This window comes from Equus caballus, chromosome 1 (genome assembly GCF_041296265.1).
Source record: "Equus caballus isolate H_3958 breed thoroughbred chromosome 1, TB-T2T, whole genome shotgun sequence".
Lineage (NCBI taxonomy): Eukaryota > Metazoa > Chordata > Mammalia > Perissodactyla > Equidae > Equus > Equus caballus.
In genome coordinates this window covers 29,533,326-29,543,144 of record NC_091684.1, presented here as the reverse complement: position 1 = coordinate 29,543,144, position 9,819 = coordinate 29,533,326, and the positions used below count along the sequence as shown (strand labels likewise).

General features: G+C 56.5%; 1 long non-coding RNA gene across 1 annotated transcript; it reads left to right on the top strand.

The window, feature by feature from the left end:
* Window positions 1-1,570: 1,570 nt before the first annotated feature.
* LOC106782070 (uncharacterized) lies at window positions 1,571-3,020 on the top strand. Its single transcript, XR_002807929.2, has 2 exons — window positions 1,571-1,827; window positions 2,042-3,020. It is a non-coding gene; the product is annotated as an uncharacterized lncRNA (long non-coding RNA).
* The last annotated feature ends 6,799 nt before the right edge of the window (window positions 3,021-9,819 follow it).

Genomic DNA, 9,819 nt, shown 5'->3' with positions numbered 1-9,819 from the left:
CGGTCACCTAGGCTGCAGGTCAGGGTGAAATCCTTGGTCCCTTGAGCGCCCTCCTCAGGTCTGCAGCCTGGAGCAGGGGCTGGTGGGCTCCTGGGATGGCTATTTGGGGCTGCAGTGGGAGGGGGCAGTTGGAGAGAGGCTGCAGCCCCAGCCCTTGTTGCTCCTGGGCCTACAATGGGGGTTCCATTTTCCTTGCTGCCCTCAGAAGCTCCCAGAGCTGATCCTCTCTCTTACTACCCTAGTTGGCCCAGGGACTCCTGGGTCTGAGCAAAACCTCAAATGTTAGTCAGTGCCACCCATTCCACAGAGGTCTCATTGCTTGTGGGAATGTGCCAGGCTGCAGGCCAGGCAGTGGGGCCTAGGTTAGGCCGGGTGGATAGGCAGAGGGACCCGAGCCGGGAGAGGTGAGGAGACCGAGGAGCAGCCTAGCTCGCTTAGGCAGGAAAGGTCTGAGTCAGGCTTCGCTTAATAAACTGCACGTGAATAATTCAGCAGCAGCGCTGGGAGCTCATTGCATTAGCGCCACCGCCCGTGCCACCCCTTGCGTTCGCGCTGAGTGGAGGGGGTCGCTAACACGCTTTGGGAGGGGAGCAAGATAGAAGACCCCCTGCCCGCTCGTATCCTGGATTCTGCCCCGGCCAAGTCCCGGGAGACTCCCTGGTCCGCGATTTCCTCGGGCACCACTGGTCAGCGGGCCGCCTCCTGGGCCGTCCCAGCTAAGGCGCTCTGAAGAACCGGGGCAAGAGAAGACAGGCGGATGGACCAAGGCCAGAATAGGGCACGCGGGGGTCCGACCTGCGGGTAACCGAGCTGCCGCAGTGCCCAACCGCACACAGAACGTGGGCGCCGTGGCTCTGGGCAAAGTGGAGAAGGCAGGCTCAGTTCTGTGCTCAGAGCCCGGATGCCCTGGGGCTGCTTCGTTCAGGCCGGGATTTTGCCTGCGATCAGAGTGAAGCTCCAGGGAAGCCGCAGGACCCTCCACCCTCTGTGGATCCCCAGGTTCCCGGGCCTCTGCCCCAGCCTCTCCCGGACCCGCAGAGCCCGTTCTGGCGGCGCCAGGCACAAGCGTCAGGCCCGGCCCCTGCCCTCGCCTGCGCGCGGAAGGGAGCCCCAGGCTTCTGGGCCTGAGAGAGAGGCTAAGTGCTTAGCGCCCGCAGCCTTATTTCGTTTGCGTGAATCAGCTCCCTTTGGCTTTTCCACTTCCTACGTGTAGCTGGGTGGGTTCCTGCTGTTGAGGGATCGCACTCATCCCAAGAAATGTCCACCGACGCTTACTTCCTCCAGCTCCACCCCGCGGTCCTTCGCTTCCATTAGGTCGGTCCCACCCTCTCTTCAGCAGCCTCCCTACTCCTACGTGGTGAACCCGGGGCCGAGACCCTCGCACCGGCCCGGCTGGCCCACCTGGGGCCTGATCTTCCCCGGTGTCCAGGCAGCCAGACCAGAAGCCCCGCCGAAGTCAGCTCGCGTCCCCCTCCCCCGCTCCCCCCTCGCCCTCCCACCCCAAAGAATCTTCCTCTTCTGCCGCTGCCGCCTCCTCCTCCTCCTCCTCCTCCTCCTCCTCCTCCTCCTCCCTCCGCCTCTACGCATTTCTTTCTCATTCGTTTTTCTTCGTTTGCTGAAGTGGGGTCGGCCGCAGCCCCCGGCCCTTTGGGGGAGGCCTGGGTTTACTCTGCCCGATCTCAAGGCCTCAGCCGGGGCGCTGGGTTCGCGGCCAAATTTCGAATGGCTTCCGAAGCAGGGAGGCTCTGGCGTCTTCGCAGAGGTGAGATGAGCCGATGGCACCTTGACCTCAGACGGCTCCACCGCCGGCCGGCTGAGTGACCTTGTGTAAGTCTCTTAACATCTCTGAGCCTTGACGGGGGCAAAAGTCAGGAGATTTAGGGAGGCTGAGGGAAGACTACGCGTTTTCATTCGTTTAGGGAAAGGGGTTGCCTGCTTTGGGTCCTAAGATTCGCGAAAATTCTAGGTCTGAAATGGCTATTTATTTTAACGGATATTTCGGGAGCAGCTGGTAGTTGCTTTTTCTTTTCCTTTTTTACAGCTGATGGGATGCCTGACGCTAGAAACTTTCTCTCCAATCCTCACCACATCTCCATTCTATCCAAGAGGAAACAGGTTAAGATCTCTGCGCGCTGGTCAGCGCCACAGGTGGGATTCGAACCCAGATTCGGTTCGGGAACGCTGTTGAGTGGAAGCCCCGCAGCCTCGCCCGCCTTGGGCTGGTGAATCGAGCCCTCGCAGGGCCGACTGCAGGCCGATGCGGGGCTAGGCGGGGGGAGGCTGGGCTGAATCTTCAAGCCGTCCCTTTTTTCTGTGCTGGGAAAGCTTTGAAATTCTAATTTTCAGGTAAACGGTTTTAGCGGCTTCCAGAGACGGATGGAAATGAGACCCAATGAGGGACTTCCGGCAGGTTCTGGGAGAGCCCCTGGGGCGGGACGGGGAGGGCACCATCCCGGAGGCCCAGCTCGGGAGGTGGCATTGGCAGGGCCAAGGGAGAAGCCATCGCTCCCCGATTTTTCCTCCTTGGAGTCTGTCCATCTGCTCATGAGTCTGTCCTGTGCGGCCTACGTCCCCGGAAGGCCTGGACCGAGGGGGGAAGGCGCACGGCCCGCCCAGGGCATTGGTGATGGGGGGACCACCCCTCCTCCGCCCCCTCCAGGGGCGCCTCGCCGAGGGCGGGTCCTCCCAGCGCAGAGAGGGCCTGGCTGGGGGGCAGCCGGGCGGCGCCGGCTGGAGGCCCGAGCCTGGGGAGCCCTGGCTGGGCCGGGAGGGGCTGGAAGCCGGGTCCCCGCGGCCCCGTCCCGAGCGCCCGCCGCCAGGTCGCCCCGTGGCAGCCCCGACAGGCCACGCGTCCCTCGACACAAGTCCCATTACATCGTATTTATGTTTCACTTTATTGTTTTTTCCCTCTCTTATTATTGTCTCACACTGGGGGAGGCAAAGGATATAATATATTCATCTTTATTATACCAAATCTGTGTGAAGCATTTAATAAAACGCTGTTTCCACACAGCCAGGGATATTAGTGTGAGCTATTCTTCAGTTAATGCTCGGCTCTGAGCGCGCCGCCACAGCGCCTGCTGCTGGCGGGCGGGGGAAGCGCGGGCCCTGGGCGCCCGAGCCCCCCGAGCCCCGGAGCCCCCGAGCCCTCGAGTCCCCCGAGGCCCCGAGCCCCCCGAGCCCCTCCCCCAGAGCCCCCGAGACCCCAAGCCCCTCCCCTCGAGTCCCCCTCCCCCCCCTCCCCCCAATCCTCCCGAGGCCCCCGAGGCCCCGAGCCCCAAGTCCCCGGCCCTGCCCCGCGGCTCAGCCAGCCGCCCGTTCTCGCCATGCTCGGGGGACCCCGCGGCTCCGCCTGACAGGCGGGTGCAAGCCCCTCCTGCGTGCCAGCCGTGGGCCTTGGTTCGCGCCTGTGAAATGGGAAGGAGAATTCTATAGGCAATTTCCTCTTCGGGCTCTTTCTTGGAGGCTGAAGAGGCCTGGAGGTGGGCAGGGCTTTATCAACAGGAAAGAAAAAAGCGAGGATTTGTCAGAACGGAGTAGATGAAGGCCAGAGAGAAACGAGGAGGTCACCAGAATGGTTCTAGGCAACAGAGACGCCTAAGCTGGAGCCCAGCCCAGGCGAGGGAGCAGAGTGCATGTCCAGTCTGAGCAGAGCCCAGAAGGTTTCAGCGAGCCTGGGCCTCCCCCCCAGGGGATAAAGCGCCGGAACTTGGTAAGGATGTTGGCCAGCTTCCCGAGGGTGGGCAGTCTCTGTAGTCCAGTTTACAGCTAGGGAATTGAGACTCAGAAAGGTCAAGCGGCTTGTCTGAGGCGACCCAGCTGTAGCATCTGCAGACTTTTCTTCCCGCCCTACCCTAGTGTTCCTGCTCCCTGCCTCCCCCTCAGCGCCACCCCCCATGCCTATCTTTCAGGGTTTTCCATGGCCTATAAACTTTACATTCTGCTTTCTACACACACACACACACACACACACGCCTACCTACCCGGGATGTCCATGATGGGGAGAAACAGTCATATGACTTTCCATATCCAGGCCCACTGCCCAATGTCCTTTAGAGCCCACTGCCTGGGTTCTTTTATGGCCCAGATCTGGGCGCACCAGCCTTCCTTAGGCCCTTCTACCAGTGCTGTGGGGGAGAGTTGGGGGCAACTAGGCCAGGCCAGATGGAGGTGTTGTTCAGGAAAGGAATGGAGTGGGTGGGGAGCCCCTGGGTATGACTAACACCTTCCCGTCATCCTCCTCTGTCCCCATCACCTCATCCTTGGGGGCTGTACCAGCTCACCCCATATCCTGTGGGCTGCTGGTGCGAGCTTCTTTGGAGGCTAAGGGTACTTGAGAAGTCTGACAGCTCCCACCTGGGGTTGGCTGGGGCAGGAGGGCCCAGACTCTCTGTGTGGCAGGGCTGGAACTAGGGTGAGGCGAGTAAGGTGCCTAGGACACAAAATTTCAGGCTGCCCTCAGAGTTGTGAGCAACCCCTTACATTTTGTGTTTATGCATCTCCCTTGCCTTGCCCTAGTGCCAGCTCTGCTGTGTGGTCTCAGGGGTGGGATCACCATGATCGCCAAGCGGGGATGGAGAGGGGGGTTTCAGCTCATCCCTGTGGGTGACTTTCTGAAGGGTAGAACCGTAAACAGTGGATGAGCTGCCTTGGGTGGGAGTGAGCTTCCGCAACAAGTAGGGTATGCTTAGAACCTGCTGAGAAGGCTGATAATCACAGCCTTGTCATTGTCATCTTTGTCAGTTTACTGTCACTTACTTTGTGCCCAGTAAGAGCTTTACCCACATTGTAGCATGTAATATATATAAATGTGTTTGGGCAGAGAATGGGATATCAGAGTCTCTGACCTTCTGGGTCCTTTCCAGCTCTGAGAGTCCACTGTTGCATGAGACAACGGGCACTTCTGTAGATTTTGGTTGGTTCTCTGCATTGTGGTTGTTATTTGGACTCATCTCGTGGCCTTTACTAAAGAGTAAACTCTGTGAGGGCAGGGATTGTGTCTAATCTCATTTTTTTTGCTATTCCCTCTCCTCTGCCATGCCCCACACAGGACTAGGCACAGAGTCATCTGTCTGGTCATCTGCTTTCTGGGCTGTGACCAGCAGAGCCCGTACAGTGGCCATTTGGAGAGCCGGTGCCACCTCTGCAGTCATTGTCCCCCTTGCCCCACAGCTAAGCTGAGTTCAGGCAGGCACTTATGGAGCCTCCTCCCACATTGTGTGCCCAGCCCTGTTCTAGTCTGCGGGGAAAACAAGGGCCAGCTCGGGTTCCACCTGTGCAGAAGGAGCTCAGGTCTCATACTGGACAAGCCTCATGAGAAACCATTCAGGTTGGGGAGGGGGCCTCTGGGAGATGGGAGCAGGGAGGGGTCCTGTAGCCAGAGGAGTCGGCCTGGCAGAGCCAGGACTAGAGCTAGGCCTTAAAGGATGGGAAGGTTGAGAAATTGAAGGGAAAAAATAGAATATTCCAGGTTGGAGTAAAAGGATAGCAAGGACAAAGAGGCAGAGGCAGGACTGCCCACAACAGTTTTGGAGACTGGTAGGCTGGCCTGGCGAGAGCGCCAGAGGAGGATAAGTGGGAAAAGATGTTTATGGAATGCCTTGAGTGCCCAGGTCCAGAGCCAGAGACCAGAAATTTGGGTTCAGAAATCAGAGTCCTGGGGGCCGGCCCTGAGGCTGAGTGGTTAAGTTTGTGTGCTCCGCTTCAGCGGCCCAGGGTTTCGCTGGTTAGGATCCTGAATGCAGACATGGCACCGCTCAGCAGGCCATGCTGAGGTGGCATCCCACATGCCACAGCTAGAAGGACCCACAACTAAAAATACACAAGTGTGTACTGGGGGGCTTTGGGGAGAAAAAGGAAAAATAAATTCTAGAAAAAAAAAGAAATCAGAGTCCACATCCTAGAGCCCAGGAACCAGAATCTAGGACTCAGAGCCCAAGGCCAAAGTCCAGAACTCAGCCTTGTCTAAAGCTGTCCTCTCGGTCGGTGTAAGATGCCGCCATGGGGGCTCCACATTCAAGGTGCATGATCTTATTGGGTCACAAGATGGACTCTTCTGATTGGATTGGCCTAGGAAATCCAAGGCCTAGCGTGAGCCCAGAGCCAGCCTGGGCCCACCTGAAGCCTGCCCCCCAGGACTGTCATGAGCAGCTGTCCTGGGTCCTCTCAAATCAGAACATGAAGTCTGGTGTCATCTGCAGCCCAAGCACCTGAGGTGGGACAGGAGTCACCCAGCACATACACCCTCCCACCCCACCCCCTGGCCTTCCGTGCACCCGCTGATACAGGTGGGATCTAGGCTTCTAGGCTGGATCCAGCTGGGCTAGGCCGCCAGGGGGGCGGAACTGTGGTGCCTGCGGTGGTGCCAGCCCAGCCAGCGTGTAGGCATTGCTGTGCGGCCTGTCGCGGAGCACAAGCCTGCCAAGGAGCCGGAGCGCTGTGCCGCGTGGAGGGTGTCAGGGGTGGTATTGTCGGCGCACAAATGCTCAACTTTATGTACTTTTAACTAGAGGTGTAACAGATGGCCCCGTTTCTGTCCAAGCCAGGGAGACTGGTGCCCATTCCGGCTGCAGCCAATCAATCCCGCCACTCTGGGGGGAGCTACAAGCTGGGCTGGGAGGCCTGGAGCCAGCAATCGTGCAAGGCTGTCTGCTCGGGCTGGCCCAGCACTGCCTCCGCCAGCCGCTCAGCCATGGGCTGGGGGAGGTAGGAGGGCAGGCAAGTGGCAGCCATGCCCTGGAGCCCAGTCAGAGGCCTGTCTGGGAAAGAGAGCCTGGACCTGCCCATCAGGACCCAAATGGCCAATGAAGACATTCTAGTCCCCAGCCTGCCCCACTTTGTCCTCATTCTCCTGTGGTCTCTGCTCAGTTCCTAAGCCCCAAATCTCTAGCCTCGAAACACACCACTTCCATATGCCTGCAGTGTCCTGCATTGTGGACACCAGATGTTTCTGGAAACCTGGGGTGGGTGGGGGTGCCTTTGGAAGAAACAGTCACGAGACTGCAGAAGGCTTCAGAAAATGCCTAAGACAGCCAGAGCAGAAAACAGCAGCATCCAGGGATCCCAGAGCTGGGAGAAATTGTTAATTAATCTATTCATGCATTCATACAGTCAGTCAACAAACACTTAATGAAAGCCCACTATGTGCCAAGTCATTTGCTAAGCCCTGGGGGCACAATGATGACTAGGGCATAATTCCTGTCCTTGAAACCTTCTCAGAGGAAGACGGACAAGTACACGGGTAATTGGAGTGATGAGCTAGGGCTCAAGAAAATTTCCACAAGGGCTGTGGAAGCACAGAGCAGGAGCATTTAACCCTGCTTGGAAGATGCAGGGAAGATTCCAGCAGGGGCTGGCTCTGACCTGGGTGTTAAGACTGGTAAGAGTTTTTGTTGGAGGTGAAGGCAGGGAAAGGCATGTGGGGGGGGGGAATAGCATGTGCAAAGACATGGAAAGAAAGAGCACAGGGAAGGTTAGGGTCTGAAAAGATGTGAGTGTGGCTGGGGCTTTGGGTATGGGTGGAGGAGTGGAGGGATGAGGCTGGACAAGGGAGGGGACCAGGCCTGGTAGGTGATGCCTTGGCCTCGTTTCAGCGGGCTGGCAAACTGACCTGGCAGATCTCTTCACTCAATTGCCCCTCCTGTGACCCTATTGCCCCTCACCCTGGGGCCAGAGGGAGTGAGGAAAGGAAGAGGCAAGGCCTGGAGCATGTGGGCAAGGCCAGAACTCAGGGAGGGGACCCTGCAGCATCAGTCCTCCACAGTGATCCTAGTCCTGGCCTTCCTTCTTCCCTGCTTTGAGGGACAAGCCCATGAACCAGGGTGGTGACTGTCCCTTAACCATGTACTCCATGGATTTCTGAGTCTCCTAAAAATAGCCTTTCTGCAGGTTCCCTAGAAAGGACTTGGAATCTTATGCACACATTCATTCATTCATTCATTCATTGGCAAGCAATGAGCATCAGCTGTTTTCAAGGTCCCGGCAGGATGCTGAGGTAGCCAGAGCACTGTGCTGGACTGTGAGGAGCTCGGGTCCAAACGCAAGGGGAAGACAGCAGTCTGGGCAGGGGTCCTTCCGTCTGCAAGAAACAGGTTCATTCGAGTAATCACAAGAAAAAGGAGGGCCTTCATGTTGAAGCACATGGTTCAGCATTGGAACTGGGCCCAGAAAGCACACGGGGACTGAGGCAGCTCTGGGGACCAACTTCTCTCTCATGGTAAGGTGGAAAGTCACCTCACAGGGTCTCTCTTTTCTCCATGTGTCTCTCCTCTAATTAACACTAGTGAAATTAAGAATTATTATTGTTATAATAGGAGGAGGAGAGATAAGTAGTGAGTTCTGAGCACTTACTAAATGCCAGACGTGTTGGTTTCCGTGCTTATCTCAATTAATCCTCTTGAGAACACTGTGAGTTAGCTAATATCGTCATCCCCATTTTACATGTGAGAACACTGAGGCTCAAGGAGGCTAGGTGTCCTGCCCCAGGTTCAAGCAGGAAGTGGAGGAGTCAGGATTCTCACTCAGGTCGGCCTCCAGAGCCCCAGCTCATAACTGCTTTTGACCCCCATGCAGCATTGAGAGCTGCTTGGGTTTCCTCATAATTTCTCATAACTGTGACTTGCATTTGACCAGCCGGCCTCTCTGAGTCTTTCTCTACATCACCTCTGCTAACTGCTCTAGTCTCTCTGTATTTCATAGTTCCAATTCCCAGGAGAGGAAATCGGATTGGCCCAGCTCATCTTTTAATGCCAGGCCACATCGTAAGCAGCTGCCCAAAGAGCTGGCTGGGAGTGGGCCGTGTGCAGCTGCTGATCAGCATCCTTGATAGAGCCAAGTGTAGAAATAACATCCTACGAAGGAGGAAGTGCAAAGTGCTACAGAAGAGGTGCAAGAAAAGGATGAGGGGAGACCGCATGGAGGGTGGTTTGTGGTTTTGGTCTTGAAATAAGGATAGAATTTGGGAAGCAGAGTTGGAGACAAAGATTTCCTGAAGAAGGGGAGAGCATGAACAAAGGCACAGGACTGGGATAGAATGAGTCAGGTTTAAGGACCCATGTGTAGTTCTGCTTATTAGGAGAGTGGGGTGCTTGGAACAGAGGCTCAAAGGTGGAACTTGAACACCAGCATGAATCTGAACTTATCAAAGGGAGTCAGGGAAGGTCTTTAGCAGGCAAGGGATGGGATCAGACGTGTTCTTTAGGTAGGATGACCGTGTGCCCAGGGTAGTTCCAGTTTGTGCCTATTGTCCCACTGCTATTTATTTTTATTTTTATTATTATTTTACAGAGCCCCCTTTCCCTGTCAAAAGCAACCTGGTTTGGATGATAAACTATATGGTTGCCCCAGCTTTACAGGCTGTTGCTCTGCTGGGATTAGCGAGAGTGGGGCAGGGTGAGAGGCCCATGGTCATGAATGGGGATATTGCCATAGTCCAGGCAAGGAAGGCCGGAACCAGATGGGGGAAGAGAGGACCAAGCCCAAAGGGGTGTGGGCTAGAGACAGGGCTAATATAGAACTGGCTGGACCTGGTGGTCGAATGGATTTGGTGGGTAAGTTAGGGAAAGGGTGGAGACCAGTCATTGAAAAAAATGGTCTTTGGAAAGAACGGGGGAAGTCTGAAGGCAGGGTTTGTTGGGGCTAGGGAATGGAGATAATGATTGTGGTTATAATGAGCTTGAGGTACTCTGGGACACCCAGTCAGAGATGCTCACCAGGAAGTTGGACATTCCAGATGGGAACTCAGAAGCTGTCTGGTAGGGATTCTTCCAGAGAGATGGCTAGAGGAAGTCAGGGGGATGGTGAGCTTGCCAAAGATGGGGG